This window comes from Bidens hawaiensis, unplaced genomic scaffold, assembly GCF_021521415.1.
Source record: "Bidens hawaiensis isolate Kalapana, Puna unplaced genomic scaffold, B.hawaiensis_p1.1 tig00001960_1, whole genome shotgun sequence".
Classification (NCBI taxonomy): Eukaryota; Viridiplantae; Streptophyta; class Magnoliopsida; order Asterales; family Asteraceae; genus Bidens; species Bidens hawaiensis.
The window spans coordinates 1,293,227-1,312,509 of record NW_027491108.1 but is presented as its reverse complement, the minus strand read 5'-3'; the positions used below and the strand labels follow the sequence as shown (position 1 = coordinate 1,312,509).

General features: G+C 35.0%; 1 protein-coding gene and 1 pseudogene across 1 annotated transcript in view; one reads left to right on the top strand and one right to left on the bottom strand.

Moving 5' to 3' along the window:
- LOC143601874 (E3 ubiquitin-protein ligase PRT1-like) overlaps positions 1-19,283 on the bottom strand; it is a 228,406-nt gene that overhangs the window by 30,782 nt on the left and 178,341 nt on the right. The window lies entirely within an intron of this gene.
- Positions 4,342-4,908, top strand: LOC143600480 (dirigent protein 21 pseudogene; annotated as a pseudogene).

Here is a 19,283-nt window from a genome sequence, read left to right as displayed (position 1 = left end):
ATCTCAATCAATAACCAGTTTCTAGGATCATATGGTGCACATTTACCCCTACTTGACAAAATTTGATGAAACGCAATTAATGATTCTTTTTGTTGGATGGCTTTCTCAAACATATTACAAGTCGAGTTCCATCTTGTTGGACAATCCCAATTTGGCCCCAACCATTGACAATTAGCTTCTACACAAAATTTTTTGTATCTTGAAATTGTTTTATTGTTGCTAAAAACATCTCGTAACATTCTTTTAAAACTGTTTCTTTGCGTTTCGATCACGTTTAACCCATCTTGCACGGCCAAGTTGATAATATGTGCAATGCATCGGCTATGAAAAAACGCTCCATCACAAATAGGTTTATACTTTAATTTTAAATGGCCAACCGCAGCCGTATTGTTGGACGCGTTATCAAACGAAATTGAAAAGATTTTATCTTCAATTTTGTATTGTCGAATGACTTTATCCAAGATTTGGAAAATATTTCTACCCGTGTGCGGGTAATCAAACAATTGAAACGCAACGGTTCGTTTCATCATTTGCCACGACTCGGGGTCAACCCAATGAGCCGTCACACAAATGTATGAGTCGGGCAAACCATGAGGTACCGACCAAACATCCGTTGTTAAGTTTACACCAGTTTGTAAGTTTGAAAAGTATGAAATTAGTTCGGATTTAGCGTTTTTCCATGCTTTAAGACAATCTCTTCTAAGGGTCGAACGACTTACGTGTTGGTAGCGTGGTTGAACATAGTTTTGCATCATCTCCGTGAATTGAGGGTTGTCGAAGTGGTTGAAAGGAAGTGTTTGTTGAATCACAAAGTTTGAAAACTGTTGACGTACCGCTTCAACGTCGTACGTAAACACCCCTCCTTGATTCGTCATCTCCGGCTGCGAACTACTTCCCGTTTCGTCCTTCAAGGCCTTGCAAAAGCGCTGTTGTATATGCGCTTTTAAAGTGGAGTTTGCATCTTTGGCATAGAACTTCAAACAGTGCTTGCATCGAGCTTTTTGGCGACCGTTAGACAGTTCGCATAGGTAGAAATGTTGCCACACATCTTGGTTTCGTTTCGTGGGGATGATCCGAACGACCGTTATGTCTGTGTTCGAGGCACCCATGTTGACGGATGAAGCAGCACTTTGGGAGGCCATGATAATAAGAGCGTATAATCGAGTATGAAATAAACGAGTACGAGTATGAAATAAACGACTACGAAATAAGAGCGTATGGAGTGGTAATGTGGTATAATTGAGTGTGAGATAACAAAATAATCGCGTATGAAATAAACGTTTAGAGCTAGTAGAGTTGTATAATCGAGTGTGAGCTAACCTACCCAACCTAAACTATATATAGTTGTTTGTGGGGGTAAAATGTTAAAAAAAAACGGCTAGAAATCAAGAAAAAACGGGCAAAAAAGGACCCAAACGGTCATATGGCCGTTTTATAACGGTCAAAAACCGGTTAACCTAAAAACCGGTTAACCGGTTTTTAGGTTAACCGGTTTTTGACCGTTAACCGGTTAACCGGTTTTTAGGTTAACCGGTTTTTTAATAACCGGTTTTTAAATTTAACCGGTTTTTTTACTAACCGGTTCAATAACCGGTTTTTGTCCACGAATGAATAACCGAAGTACTAACCGGCGGTTCAATAACCGGTCTAACCGGTTTTTTAATAACCGGTTTTTCTATTAACCGGTTTTCGGTTAAACCGACCAAACCGGTTCTATAACCGGTTTTTTTGAACACCTCTAGTTAAAACCCCAATTAATAGTCACTGGAACCTTAGAACCATCGTCAGAATCGGTTGGTATTGCTCAAGTGATGGTTGTTGGTCGGTGGTGGCGGCGTTCAAGTGGTGTTCATGTTTAGTTTCCTGACAAAAAAAATGTTTCTTTTCCGACCAAAAGGCTTTTTCTGGCGATCTGCAACTAACGGCCTTAGCATTCTGTTAGTCGCAGACCATTGGAAAGAAATATGATAAAAGGTGTTATCGTTATCACCCAGTTCGTTAGTATGGGTTTCAAGTTTATAAGAGTTAAAAATTAGATTTTTTTTTAACGAATAATTTTTCTTTTAAACCTTGTTGTATGTGGGACTTGAAACTAAGGCATCTGCCTGTTAAACCAAGGTATTTAAAGACTTTGTCTTTGTCAGTGAACCACTAATCACATTGATTAACCAAGTGTAATAACTTATAGACAAAACAGCAAAAGACGTCCTTTATATTTAAATGTTTTTTTAACAGACATCCTTTAACAAAAGAAATGATAGAAGGCGTATTTCATGTTTCAAATTCCTTTCATGTTTCAAATTCCTTTCACGTTTCGTTCTTTGTCACTAACCCAGTTAAATTTTTTGTTAAATTTGGTCATGCGCCTTGCACATGAGGGCAGTATGATCATTTTACCCCTTTAAGTATTGTTTGTGCAATTAGGCTAAAGATTTGATCTTTTAAGAAAATACATTTATTTTTAATAAAATAAAACATATACAAAATGGGCTATCTTCATCATCACCAAACCCTCCTTGGTATCTTCATCATCACCATCCAACCAATCACTACCAAACCTGTTTTTTCGGTGAGGGGTCCTATAAGCCCTACATCGTCCTCCAGCCGTCCATCAATTCTCCACCACCATGTTGATCATTTTTCCGGTCACCCTCGTCCTCTAGTTTTCCCACCATACCACCTCACTGGAAAAACGAAGTAGCCAAAATAAAAAAAAGGGTTTGAGGGTTAGCGAAAAAGAAGATTGGTGATTTTTTTATATGGGGTTTGATAATTGAAGATTTGAAGATGAAAATTTTGGTTTAGTGTTTGTTGGTCTCAAACGATGATCTAAGCGAAATTTGTTGAAACCTGAGCTTGTTTTATGTCGTATTCCAGAGTCCGACAATGATGGTGTGGGGCGAAGGTTAGTGGAGACGGTACCAGATTTAAAATATTGGCCGGCGAGGTGGATTGGGGGGTTTTTATGGGTGCCAAAGAGGTGTGTTCTTCTAGGTTTTTATTCAGATTGATGATTGTGGTGGCGGTCGTTTGAGACGGTGCTAACCGGCGTGGTGTTTGCTGGTGATGGAAGTAGATGGTTTTGGTTTTCAGATTGATTTAAGATCTGCCACTAGAAAATATAACGTTTAGTGTATGTGTGTGTGCGTGCGCACGTGCATGGTTGCAAAAGTCGCTATGCGCTCCTAAGGCGGTCGACTGGGGAGTTGCGAATACTCGGTTTAGGCGGTGAGTACTCGGGAGAGTACACGGACGGGGTAAATTATAAAGAAAGTAATTTTTGAGAGCTTATATATGTCAAGTATCATAAATCTACTAATATTTATAAAACAATTACGTGGATATCAATATAAATAAAAAATATACATCTTTAAATATTAAAGTATTTAAAATTTGAAAATCGTTAATTAAAAAATTGATAGTCATTATTTAATATTATAGAAATATGAATTATGTTAAATATTTTAAAGTTAAAATCGGCTCAAGTTAACCGATTAGATCCAATCGTGGCGGAGGTTGACCACTTTTGATCGATTCCGAGTAACTAGGCGGAGTTAAAGAAAGTCGTCTCGACACCATGCCTTATAGTGATTATTCTACTCGGCACCTAGTCGGGATCTTTACAACCACGTGAGAGAGAGAGAGAGTAGTTTTAATTAGTTGAATAAATCTTGATTTAATTTTTTTTTATTTGTTTCAAAATCTTTAGTTTAATTACACAAACAATCCTTAAAGAGATAAAATGATCACAATTTCCTCATGTACAAAGTACATGATCAGATTTAACAAAAAACTTTAAATGGTTTAGTGACAAAGGAGGAAACATAAAAGAAATTTGAAACATGAAATACTTCTTCTACTATTCTTTTGTTAAAAAACGTCTATTGAAAAAACGTTTAAAAATAAATGACGTCTTTTGCTATTTTATCCGACTATAATACTTCTTCTACTATTTTATCCGACTATAATACAGTTATTACAATTGAATTTGTTTGTAAACCATTATATGTTCTCGGAAGTTTCCTAGTCACATCACATCGTTAAGTGTGAGAGTAAACAAATAATAATAATAATAATAATAATAATAATAATGATAATAATAAGTATTTAACTAGTGAACACGAGAAACGGGCATTGAATTTCTAATATTGTAGAACAAACATGAATTGAGGATACGTTGACCTTCGAACCTAACTCAAAAAATCAAACGATTATTATGCCCCAAAGTCTCCTAAGTAGGAGTTACAATGTCATTTTTCACACACCAAACACTTAATTACCACACACCACCAGCATATAACAGCATTCCACAACCTCTATCCTGGCATCCAACTCTCCATCATGGCCCAAACTCTCCCTAGACGCATAGATGCCCTATTTATCCTTTTAATATTCGCATCACTTGTTCAAGTGCAATGCCATCAATTTGGAAGAAAATTGTCATCAAAATCAGTTGGTTTGAAAAAAGAAAAGCTTAGTCACCTCCATTTCTATTTCCAAGATAAAGTCAGTGGTGAAAACCGCACCGTCTTTCGGGTGGCCCGTGAGCAACACCTCCAGCACCTTCTTTGGTGTTACCGCCGTGATCGACGACCTTCTGACAGTCGGTCCAGAACCTACCTCCAAGATTGTGGGAAGAGCCCAAGGGATATACGCGTTTGATAGTTTAAGTGAGTTTCGGTTGCTAATGGCTTTGAATTTTGTTTTCGTTGAAGGAAGGTACAACGGTAGTACTTTGAGTATATTTGGGACGAACGCTATGCTCGCTCCACGGAGAGAGATGCGATCGTTGGTGGAAGTGGGCTCTTTCGATTTGCTCGAGGGTATGCAATTGCGAAGAATAATTTTCTAAATCTTACCTCTGGTGATGCGATTGTTGAGTACAATGTTTATGTGATACATTATTGATACGCGCATCAAAGCTATTGTGTCTATCTTTTAATGCAAGCAAGAACAAATCAATTAAAATAAATAAATGATGACGTATATTTTAATTTATGGACATAAAATATTCAGTTTTGTTCTTGCGACACATATAAATAGTTGCAATTTGATACATATATTATCTCCCCATTTTATGTATTATGGATTCATTTGTAATTGTTGCTTACTAACATTGTTACCCGCGCGCTGCGACGATGCTATTGTTTTAGCACAAAATCTTCAAAATCTATCTATCTACTCTAATAAAAGACTATCACTTTTGCCACTTGTCAAACTCATAGCTCTCCTCACTTTTTTTAACCAATTTTAATATATGGTCCTTATCTTTTAAGTCATTTCAATAAATAAATTCAATATTTTTATTAATTGTAAATACTAGCCGATTCATTTATTAACATTAATGGTGAAAAAAGAAAATAAGGAAATATAAAAATTGAAGTTGCAGGTCTGTTAGAATTTAATTTTAAAGTCATGGGTAAATGCAAATAAAGAAGATAAAAACACATCATTGTCGAAGAATTTGGGTTTGTATGGTAAACTACAAATTATTTTTAAACTGAGATTTGAACGATAGTGCATAATTTTTTTATATAAGATTGGTTTCAAATTTGGATTTAATAATTTTTCATATGCATTTGAACTCAAGAAAATGTGTATTTTCTTAACTTTTCCAAGCATTTTATATAAATATCGCAAACATGGAGAATACCTATTATATATTTATATATATCTTGGTGTTTAGCATTAAATCATTGAAGTTGAGTATTATAACTGTAATCCATATCTATAGCGATTTACTATATGAACAATCTGTCATTTTGTAAGGCTACATATGAAATTAATCTTTTATTTATATGACTTTGTTGTGTAATATAAAATGATTTAGCAATAAGAAAATCAATATTTAGTTTTAATATTTTCTTACATAACTCAGATCAAAAAGCTTCATAAACATATTTTTATGAGTTGATTTATACTTTTTTTATACATTTAAATATAGTTAATTTAATATTTCTTATAAGACAAATTACTTAATTAAAAGCATTCAAAATTTTAAACCACAAATTCTGCTTCAATCCCATTCCACTATTTTCGCTTTCCAAAATCATTTAGGATATTGAAACCTAAAATATCATTTTCATTAGTTATTTATATAATTTCAATATTATATTAACTTATTAATTTTATTTTTATACAAATACAAAGAACTGGGTTTTCGTTAGTGTTACATGTTGTTTAGTACATAATTAAAGGGTTTATTGTGTTTTATATATTCAAAACAATAAAGCTATATATAGAATTTAAAAAAAATTATAGTCATAACGTTTATTATTAAAATACGCTATAAAAATTAATTAAGATTCACACTTATTATTATGCAACTTAATAGACATATTTATTATTTTTATTTTTATTATTTGTAACTTAATCATGCTACTCATTACATTTCAAGGAATATTCCATTTTCACATAAATTTAAAAAAAAATAGTTAATCCCGTTAAAAGTCATTTACCATGCTTCCATAAAATCTGAAATCTTTGCTTCTTTTATGTTTTTTATAAGTTGTTAATATATATATATATATATGTGTGTGTGTGTGTGTGTGTGTATGTGTGTGTGTGTGTATCGATTAATTAAATATTTTAACAACTTCCCATAATATTAACTAATAACACGGTATTAGTATTCAAATTTAAGCATTTTTAATCTAAGACTTCAACTACTGTAAATAAGGATAACCTTCACTTTATGTAACTTTAAATTTTTTAATATTTTGCTAACTCACTGTTCTTTGAACATGGCTTGAATTGAAATTGAGATGCTGATACAAGTTCTTTCCTTCTGAATCAGATAGATTCATATCTGAAAGAGGTTGACAATAAGTTCTTTCAAAATTGACTATTTGTCCCTCTGTTAGAAGTGTTCCAGAAATGTCTGCGATCGAGTAAATAGCTCTACGAACGAATGGATTGGATCGAGTTGGAAAATGGAAAGATTTGTACAAGTTATACGTTTCGCCACCACTTTGTGGAAAAACCTTAGGTATGAATATGTTAGACACCTGTGACTCGATTGCTGAAATAGTATCTCTCCCCCAAAAAGCATGTTTTTTTTTATCGACGCACAAAGAAAATATTTTGTGCGAATGAACAAGATATTGAGGAATTGTCCATACGTAAAATCATAATTATTGATACGGGCCTTTTCCACATAAAAGGGGAATCTTTTGTTACAATAGAAGCAGAAGTGATGTGGATTATTCAAGAATCGAAGTTTATTTCCTTTATAAAAAGAAGATCTCAATGAACTTCTATGAAATGATTTCACGGGATTCAGCCAATTGTATTGATCGTGGAATATCATTGAGAAATAGGAATCCGTGTTATTAAAGGATTTCCTGCGATTCTTTCTAGTATGGAATGAGTCAATCATCCACTTTGGTATCTTGTTGAACAAAAATGGTGATATTGTTCCTCCATTGATCGGTGCATTGTTTGATTCTAGACTTTGTGTTTAGGGTTTGTTTGCGGTAGGTACCACCGTAGGGTTTTGTTGCATGATTTATTGGATTAAGTACAGCGGTTAGACACCTTCTTTGAGACCGAGAGGTGATAGGAAGTTAGGGTTGTCTCATTACCTTTGCATGCTAGAATAAGGATTGCGCGAGAGCGAGTTCGTTTCTTGTCAGGTTTAGGTGTTTTGAGCGACTAGTTGATCTATTTTAGTTTAAGTTGAATTGTTCCTCTATCCTTGGTTGTGTAGTATTCATTGCCATTAGGGTCGAGTGTTGGTGAGACCGAGAGGTGATCCTTCATTAGAACACGTTAGCAATTGTTTCCTGGTTTGGTCGTTTTTGGCGATTTTGAGTAGTTTAGGCTTGTTGAGTGAGACCGAGAGGTGATCTAGAGAGCCCGAGCGATCCTTAGTTGTGTCATCTTTAGGGACCGGTGTCTTGAAGTCATTCAATCCATTAGCTTGTTAGGCCTACAATTTGATTCAAACCTAGGTAGACGTTTTTCTCCATCCTAAGTTAACACAGTTAGTTCCCCGTTAAGTTTTCTATTTTTGGTAAGTTTTGTTAGTCAGTCTAGTTAGTTCAGTTAAGTATTTAAAAATCAAAAATCAATATAATTATTATTCAAAGGTAGGTCTTGTCTAGGGTAAGTGATCTTTTGCGTTCTGACGTGTCCACGTGTTCGATACTCGGACTTCCTAAGTCTATACTACTTGCGATCGGTACACTTGCCGGTTGTGTGTGGTTTTAGGATTTTCGTTTTAATATTAAAGCTTAGTTTTGAGGGTCATATTTATAGGGTTATTAGACACACATCACCGGACATGATCATTTTTCATCATCCGGCTCGAGCAAGAATAAAAAGAACTAACTGAATCCATATAAATGTTATCTAGACACCCGTATATACGATATATGGATGCTTTTATGTAAGTAAAATAAAAATTTGACTGGATTCTTTTTTTTGGAGTTGAAACTATCAAGTGCAAAAAATGAAGTTCTTACAAATAAATACTCAATACCCAAGTAGGCTTATAAACTAGATCGTGATCTGATCAATTGCTTTTTGGGTCGTCTCAAACCTTAGGATTGGTGTTTATCCCCAAAATTTTTAGAGACCTTTTATAAACACACAAAGGATTTACTTGTTATTAATACGGCCCAGTCTCTGTTCTTCTTTAGACCCCTTTTTTACTCCGATAGTATCATAGATTGCGCCAATGCAGAGGAAATGAATGCATTTTATACTATACTATTAAATAATCTGAAGTTAAGTGAGCTAGATCTTACGAAGCCTGGTCATGTATGACATGATTTGTATCTGATCATAGAAAAGATTTTCTTTAAGCGAACCAGCCTATCCTCCGTATGGGCTTACGTGATGGTTGGAACAAAGACACATTTGGTTGTGAATTCAAACGTGGCAGATAAATAAATAGAAAAAAGGCACATATCTACACAGACCAATCAATAGTTCAAGTCACACACTCTCATAATCCATTTTATCTTCGGAAAAATCCCTTCAACTATTGATGCCAAATCAAAAATATTGCGGAGTGCAAGGGAAATATCCAAATACATGTCTTATTCTTTTCAATAATCCATACTTATAGCAATAAAATACTATAGTTCCTACCCCAAGTGATAAATGATGAATTCAAAATATCTGGGCTATATCTTCTATGTATCTATAAAGGACCAGAAATACCTTGTTTACGTATCATTGGGAAGTGCATTAACATAAATACGGCAATAAGAAGTGGCAATACAAAAGTATGTAAACTATAAAAACGAGTCAAAGTGGACTGTCCCACACTAGCACTTTTGCGCAATAATTCTACCAAAGGTGATCCTATTACAGGGATAGCGTCAAGTACACCCGTTACAATTTTCACGGCCCAATAACCAATTTGGTCCCAAGGTAAAGAATAACCAGTTACACCAAAAGATGCAGTCAATACAGCCAGAACCACACCTGTAACCCAAGTTAATTCGCGCGGTTTTTTAAATCCACCGGTGAGATATACACGAAATACATGTAGGATCATCATTAGGTCCATCATACTTGCCGACCATCGATTAACTGATCGGATTAACCAACCAAAATTAGCTTCAGTCATTATGTATTGAACAGAAGCAAAAGCATCAGTAACGGTCGGACGGTAGTAAAAGGTCATAGCAAATCCTGTAGCCACTTGTACTAAAAAACAAGTAAGCGTAATCCCCCCTAGACAGTTGTAAGGCCCCGTTACCGGTAACCCTACTTTCGTGTTGGATTTACTCATAAACACAGTTCTAAATATCAGAGTTAATTAAAACGTTTATGCGGAATATAAAACTTTCATAAAACATTACAATATTTCATAACTTGTCTCAAAACATCCTTTGTCTTTCACATTAAAACATTAAAATTAAAACATCGTAAGTCTTCAGATGCCAGGCTCTTATTCTTCTGTCATGTGTCCCCGCTCAAGCCAGCTGTCTTATCCTACTCACCTGCGTGCATACTAAAAGTCAGCTACGCTGAGTGAGTTCTAGTTAATCACAAAATCATACAATACATTCTTTACATTTCATACTTAACCTCCTAACTTTCTTTCATACACACTTAAGTGCTTTTACTTTCATTTTTACCTTCATACTTTCTTTACATACATAATCATACGTTTTAAAGAGCCTTTCGCCCTATAACCTCACAGATATTATAAAGGTCTGGTCCCTAGTTTTCGAATATTAGAAGGGTTCGATTCCCTAACATCACAGATATTATAAGGGTCTGGTCCCTACCATCACAGATATTATAAGGGTCTGGTCCCTAGTTTCGAATATTAGAAGGGTTCGATTCCCTAACATCACAGATATTATAAGGGTCTGGTCCCTAACATCACAGATATTATAAGGGTCTGGTCCCTAGTTTTCGAATATTAGTAGGGTTCGATTCCCTCTCCGTTACCATACATTATACCCCGAGTAATTTTAGGGCTCGGTACCCTTTTCGTAACCATACAACCATACATCATACCTCGACTATTATTAGGGCTCGGTACCCTTTTCGTAACCATACAACCATACATCATACCTCGAGTATTATTAGGGCTCGATACCCTTTTCGTAACCATACAACCATACATCATTATTTCCTTCTTTTATTATCTCTATCACGTTCATACGCATAAGCATTCATATTATACTTACCTTATACATAGCATTACAACCTGACAGTACGTGCAATATCCGAAGATCGTTCACGTACCATCAAGCAATCATTCTTACATAACACATATATCACATAGGGCATACACTTATCACTTAGGATAAATGTATTAACAACACATCAAGACCCGAAAACATAACAAGGAATGGGGCTAGAAACTCACCTGAACACGGTTACGTTCACCGTTAATCGTAATTCCTTTCTTCAGTTGTGCACGGCTGACTGTATAACAAGTATACATATTAATTAACTATCACTTCTCATAATGTATTTCTATCTTTTTATGACCCACAACGAATGGGGGTCCGGGGGCAGCGCCCCTGGCAGCGGGGTCTAGGGGCGGCAGCCCCTAGCAGGGTCCAAGGGGCAGAGCCCCTGGCTGGGGTCGAGCTGCCAGGTCAGCTTGGAAAAATTTTATTTCCATTAACTGTCTTAACACATTTTTCATTAGGTTTTTAATTTATTTTCTAATCGAACTTGGCTTTAGGCGAAGTTAAACCTTAGGCGAACTTAGCTTTAGGCGAAGTTGTCATCAGGCGAACTTAGCTTTAGGCGAAGTTAAGCCTCAGGCGAACTTAGCTCTAGGCGAAGTTGTCATTAGGTGAACTTAGCTTTAGGCGAAGTTGCCATCAGGCGAACTTAGCTTGCAGGCGAAGTTCATCAGGCGAACTTGGCTTGCAGGCGAAGTTCATCGCTTTGAAGGCGAAGTTGCCCAGATGCAGGCGAAGTTGCCCAGACAGCCGCTGTTCGGTTTCTTTCCAGCATTTTGAGCGATTTTAATACCCTTGCTATGGTTCAATATCACCCACTACGCTTCCCGACCATTTTCGGTCGCTTATACACTAAAAAGCTTGGATCTTTAAACTTCAAAGATCAAGAATTATACCTTTTTTGGCTTGTTTGGATCTCGTTTACTTGCTAGTACACTAATCGCTCTCTCTCGGACCTGCCCGACTCTTCCCTTGGCTCGGCCGGCCGGCGGCGGTATGTGTGTGGTGTATGTGTGTTTTGGGGTGTTAGGGAGTTTGGTGAAAATGAAGATATTTTGGGATTTTGGGGGTATTTATATCCCTGAAATCCCATTCTCATTTAACCCATCTCAATTAATCCACGTCCAAGACCCGCTCCCTACCCGATATTAATTAATTACGCGAAATCACTAAACATAACTTCCTTTATTCATCATTAAAATTTTTAGGATGTTACAACAGTAAGATATGTTTACATGAGGAGGAACATATTTACTAGTTATATCATCCGTAATCGCCTGAATCTCGAGACGCTCTTCAAACCAATCATAAACTTTATTGAGATAGCTGCGATCTCCACTCCGAGAACTGTATATGAGACTTTCATCTCGTACAACTCAAGCAAAAACACCCAAATACTGGTTGGAACGGATATTTAATAGAAAGTTTGAAACTTCTTACTTCCCGATTCAATCTGCTATGAAGATAAAAATAAAAAAATCTGAAAGTTATTCTTCTTCTTTGTGGCGATAATACCAAAATATCAAGTTGGCTCAGTTGTCTTTATCTTGATCCTTACAGGGCTCTTGAATTATCTCTTCCCTATTTTTTCTTTTTATTTGATTTGTTTTTGTCTATCATTTTTATTATATTTGTTTTATTTATTATTTATAGGAATTCTCTTGTTAAGACCCTATGAATCGATTCAAACCTCAGATTCATACTAGAACCACGATGATTCAATAAAAATACTAAGTTAAGCCCAAAGATTCCCTGAGTAAGAACCATCGGATCATCGCTTATTCCACGAATAGATAATAACCAAAAATCCGAAGAAAGATTTATCTTTGAGTCAAAATAAGTATAAAAAGGCTTTAGAAATTTGAAAGAAGAAACAATTTCAGGATCATCGAACTACCCAGGAGCTACTTTACCATATTCAGAATTCAAGGGTTTTAATAAAACCCCTACAGTAGTTCGTCTTGGACAAGATTTAGAATCGTTCTCAACAGTTTGTGTAGCCATAAATCCTATTTTATTCATTGAAATATGTTGACTTTGTATACCATCCCATTGTAAATAAACGATCTTATCATAAATCCATTGTGGTCTTGAAATTATATAATAATGGAAACAGCAACCCTAGTCGCCATCTTTATATCTGGTTTACTTTTAAGTTTTACTGGGTACGCCTTATATACCGCTTTTGGGCAACCTTCTCAACAACTAAGAGATCCATTCGAGGAACATGGGGACTAATTGAAGTAATGAGCCTCCCAATATTGGGAGGCTCATTACTTCAATTGCGATAATGAAAAATCATTTCATTTTTTTTAATTTTTAGTTGAAATTCTCGGCGGTTCTCTAAAAAAGATAGCGAAAAAAATTATCCCTAGAGTCGAGACTAAGAGGAATGTATAAACCAATGCTTCCATAGATTCGATCGTGATTTACAATTATAGCTTCCATACCTGTTTATTTTTGGGGGGATCATATCCCGGATAAAGAAAGAGCAAGAGTAACAAAAAAAAAATGACGATTCAAATCAAGATTTATCTAGTACCCTATATAAAAATAAAATCATAAAAAGAAAATCGATTCGAAAGAGACCAAAGAAATGTTGTATCAGGTTGCTTGTCTTCTTGTAGTTGGATCTCCAAGTTTTTGGAATGCTCCAAATTCTACTTGAGCATCCAAATCTGGGTCAATACCAGCGAAAACATCTCTAAACAAGGTTCGAGCACCATGCCAAATGTGTCCGAAGAAGAAGAGCAAAGCAAATGAAGCATGTCCAAAAGTAAACCAACCCCTTGGACTGCTACGAAAAACACCATCAGATTTCAAAGTAGCACGATCTAATTCAAAAATTTCCCCCAATTGAGCGCGTCTAGCATATTTTTTGACAGTAACAGGATCACTATAACTGACTCCATTGAGTTCACCACCGTAGAACTCAATAGTTACACCAACTTGTTCGACACTATACTTAGATTCTGCCCTTCGAAACGGAACATCGGCCCTAACAATCCCGTCTCCATCTACCAAAACGACCGGAAATGTTTCAAAAAAGGTAGGCATACGACGTACAAAAAGTTCACGGCCTTCCTAACCATCCAACCGCTATTCCATCCCCGTTATCCATTGAACCCGCCCTAAATAATCCCCCTTTTTCCAAATTATTTCCGATGTAAACATAAAAGGCTAATTTTTCAGGAATTTTAGCACAAGCTTCTGATAAACTTTGATTTTCGGCTAATCCAGCACTAACTCTTCTATATATTTCTTGTTGGAAGTATCCCTGATCCCATTGATAACGAGTAGGCCCAAATAATTCGATGGGAGTAGTCGCTGAACCATACCACATAGTTCCGGCAACAACAAAAGCTGCAAAAAAGACAGCAGCGATACTACTGGAAAGGACAGTTTCAATATTGCCCATACGCAATCCTTTGTATAAACGTTGAGGCGGGCGGACGCTAAGATGGAATAGACCTGCTAATATGCCTAAAGTCCCTGCCGCAATATGATGAGAGGCTATTCCTCCCGGAACAAAAGGATCAAAACCCTCCATACCCCACAATGGATTTACATATTGTACTTTTCCTGTTAGCCCATAAGGATCGGACACCCGTATGCCAGGACCATACAAGCCTGTTACATGAAATGCACCAAAACCAAAGCAAGCCACACCTGCAAGAAATAAATGTATTCCAAAGATCTTGGGCAAATCCAAAGATGGTTTTCCTGTACGTTCATCACAAAATATTTCAAGATCCCAATATACCCAATGCCAGATGGCTGCCAAAAAGCACAACCCAGAAATATGCGCTCCAGCCACACCTTCGTAACTCCAAATACCCAGATTAGTTATAGTCCCCCCCCCGTGATACTCCAACCGCCCCAGGAATTGGTTATTCCTAAACGAGTCATAAATGGTATAACGAACATACCCTGTCTCCACATTGGATCAAGAACAGGGTCAGAAGGATCAAAAACTGCTATTTCATACAGGGCCATCGAACCGGCCCAACCAGCAACCAAAGCTGAATGCATTATATGAATAGAAAGCAACCGTCCGGGATCATTCAATACAACGGTATAAACACGATACCAAGGCAAACCCATGGAAATACCCCTTTATGAAAGAAAAAAGACACTATGTAACTTTATTGCATTGGAAAAGACTATACTATGACTATGTTATGGACCCCCCTATTTAGTTTTAGTAAATTATTTCAACGCAAGGGTAAATATTTGTTCTATTCTGTTGGTAATAATGGAACAATTTTGTTCGTAGGAACAAAGAGAAGCAGATTTATTCTATACTCGATAAGTACCAATACGCAATGGGTAAATGAATGCCATTTTCTATGAGCGAATGTGCCCATACTTGTTCATCATTAGAGGACACTATTCGTAATCATTTTCCCTTTTTTTTCTTGCTTTCTTTATCAAATTTTCATAAATGATGAATAAAATCTTATGAATTGAATAAAATCTGATTAGGATAAAGTACAATATTATAAAGAAAAAGAAAGGCTTTGTTACGTTTCCACATCAAAGTAAAATATAGTACTTAGTTCTTTTTTATTTCATTTAATGCCTATTGGTGTCCCAAAAGTACCTTTTCGAAGTCCTGGAGAGGAAGATGCATCTTGGCTTGACATATAGTGCGACTTGTCAGATATATTTGGTCATATGGGATTTCCCCGTTTTCTCCCCAATCGAGATATCCTCTGTTTCGCCCACGAAAGATTCATTTCATCATCAAAAATTTGGAGCGTGAAGTGCAATTAGATCTGTTTTGGGGGGATTCGGATTACTATTATCAATTAGAAGAATTTATGGTTGTCTTAGTTGGACTACTACATTGAAGTATCCAGGCTCCGTTAAAAAAAACCAAGTGGTAATATATCTATTTCTATTTTATTTTATATCATAAAGTATTCCTTTTTTTAAAGAATTTGTTTTTTCAAACTATTATGTTAATCAATTGAGTAATATGCATGAATCCGTCAACCTTTTTTACGGAATGCATGAATTAAAAAAAAAAGGGGGGATAACAAAAAGAAGTGGTAATGGGAACATTTGTACTATATGTGCAAATCAAAATCGGGCGGATCTTTACCCGGAGTAGAGCATAAACCTAAAAAGATTAAAGAGGCCCATTTAAGAACAAGAAAATGACATCGTGATTTGGATTGGATCTCGATGAAACAATCCATCAATGAGAAGTTAATTGGATAAGTTTAATGAATTCTTTTTTTTTTACGTTCGTTATAAGGAAAGGAAGACAAACTCATATTTAGTGAAAAAAATCCTTTTATTATAAGTTAGAAGGAACTTGCTATGAAAAAAGAAAAAGTATTGGAATATACACATTGATTTTTTTTGAACCATATGCGTTAAAAGGCGCCTGTACGGTTCTTAAGGGATACAATTTGACCCTAATCAACCGACTTTATCGAGAAAGATTACTTTTTTTAGGTCAAGAGGTTGATAGCGAGATCTCAAATCAACTTATTGGTCTTATGATATATCTCAGTATCGAGGATGATACCCAAGAGCTGTATTTATTTATAAACTCTCCTGGAGGATGGGTAATACCGGGAGTGGCTCTTTATGATACTATGCAGTTTGTGCAACCAGATGTACATACAATATGCATGGGATCCGCCGCTTCAATGGGATCTTTTATCCTAGTCGGAGAGAAATTACCAAACGTCTAGCATTCCCTCACGCTTGGCGCCAATGAGGCTTTTATTTATTTGAGAGAAAAAAGAAGACTATGCCTTCGCCATATGAAATATGAATATGAATATTAAGTAATAATAGCATGGCACTTTGAATTCGATATAAAATTTTTTTTTGCTTTCACAACATTAGCTTATGTATCGAGAGAGTAATATGATAAAAAGGTATTTCCTATTTTCTTATTTTGGAAGTCCAGTTCAGCGTCACAAACTTTTTTCACACCAGAGGTCTCTTAACAATATTTCTATTTATGTTATGGAGCAAAAAAAAATTCTTTTTTCCATAGTTTATTTATTATTTGATCAAATAAAAAGCAACTTTGGGATTGCTGAATGACAGACAAATCACAAACAAAAAAATATAATAAATATATATAGCAAAGGAGCCATCATAGTATTTTTGAATTCCTCCGAAAGGAATGGTAAGTTGATCATTTACCGATCGGGGTCTAATCGATCCTATTTTTAATTTCTTTGATGGAAGGTAAGGGTCAATTTTATTGTAGAGCCGTATGCAATGCATAATGCCCGTACGGTTGTCCGATTCTATCTTTTTTTCTTGTTATTCTTTTATCTTTCTTTTATCTTCCCCTCATCATGAAAAAGAGAGAAACCTTTTATTATCTTATATCATCAGGGTAATGATCTACCAACCTGCTGGTTCTTTTTTTGAAGTAGCAACGGGAGAATTCATCCTGGAAGTGGGAGAACTGCTGAAACTACGTGAAACCCTGACAAGGGTTTATGTACAAAGAACAGGCAAACCCTTATGGGTTGTATCCGAAGACATGGAAAGAGATGTTTTTATGTCAGCAACATAGGCCCAAGCTTATGGAATTGTTGATCTTGTGGCGGTTGAATGACAATAACCTGGATTTCGCGTCAATTCTGAAACGAACCCTGCCGAGTTGAATATTATTATTCTATGAAATCTTTTTTATTATTCTATTGAATAAAAGTAATTCATAATCATCCGGTTAGGATCGATCTAAACCAGCCCATTATGTATATGATTCAACATGCCAACGATTAAACAACTTATTAGAAATACAAGACAGCCAATTAGAAATGTCACAAAATCCCCCACGCTTTGGGGATGCCCTCAGCGCCGAGGAACATGTACTAGGGTGTATGTGCGACTCGTTCAGATCATGAACTAGAACAAAGGAAAGAGAACAGTGTTCGAATATCAATGATCAAATAGGATATAATAGAAAAACAAACTAGATTTCCTATCTAAAAATGGATGATATCCCTTTTATTTTGTATGAAATTTATGGTTTCTGTTGGTGTAAATCCACTCACCTCAATTCAAAATGAGAAGCAATTCTACATTGGTAGCAAATGGTTATCCATTAAGAGGAGGAAATCTTAGTTAACATAGACCCCTCTTGCAAGAACGGACTAACAGGGTCAGCTACCCAGCCAACCTTCATAATTAAATACCGTTACTGTATAGGTAGAGCTTGTTGTCTTTGACCTATTACTGGATAATTCATGGGTAGAGCCGAAGAATGTGAACTATACAAGTTAGCAATAACATTGATTAAATGAAGTAAAGGCTCCGGTGTATAGAGAAGACCTCACCGTTGAAGAAGTAACCATAGAAACGATAGAATCCACTATTTCTTTATCATTACTTTGATTTTTTAATACCTAGTATAGTCAAATTTCGTATTTCGAGGTGAAATGTCTAGAAAAAAATAAAAATTGTGGTTGGGAAGGTTATAGTAGCCAAAGCCTTTGGAATTCTTAGTTTATACATTGAAGAAAATCAGTTTTGTTATTAATATACTAGGAAAGGGGCAAAAGAATAACTGAAAGAAAGGAAATCTAGGAAATCTATTAGTTATTCGTTAAAGTTTCATTTATAAGGTTAGCATGTTTTTGTCATTTTCCCGGCAATTACATTTCATATAAAATAAAACAAATCATTTTATTATAGTTTTTCTTTTTATATGTTGCTTGATTATACAATTGCTAATTGTAAAATATAAAATCAATTAAAAATTTGTCATACATAGAATATTAGTGCCAACAAATTTATCATAAATTCTAAGGATTCTAAGGATGATTATATCAACAACGCTTAGGTAATCTGGTTTTTGGGATAATCATGTTTTTTTTATAAACATGAGGACATAATCTCAAATGACATCATATTAATTGATTAAAATGTATGATATTTTGTGTGCATGAATATATGTATTTTTTTTTTGTTAGTTTCATGGATACATTATCATTTATCTAGGGTGATTCTTATTTGTGACATAGAAGAGTTATAAGCAGACCTATATGTTACCTTATCAAGAGTACAAGCAGACATGAATTAAAGATTTTGATCTTTTATAAACAATGTATACCGACTAATATAATCACAAATGTAGTGAACAAGGAAGATTTTACTTTTAGCATATTTGTGTAATCTTAATTATGTAATTTTTGTAATGTAAATTATAATTGCATTAACTATACATGATCATTTTATTGACTATATTTCACTAAATGGTTAAATTTCAAAATTTTCATCAATTACCCGTGTAATACACGGGCCTCAAACTAGTATATAATAAAAATGAATGTAAGATTAAACAATATATGTGACAAAGAAAGTCAACCAAAAGAACAAATTAGTTAACATTCTTATAATATATATATATATATATATATATATATATATATATATGAAAACCCATTTGAGTTGTGAAAACTCTAGAAACCCATTCTCAACCACATGTTTTTAATTAATATTTAAATCTTGTGGTCCATAATTAAAGTGAATAAAAAATGTAAATATAAATATAATTTTTTCTCTCCTAAAAACATATATAAAAAATAGTAAAAAAATGTTAAAAAATAGCAAAATATTTTTTTTTATGTATCATGT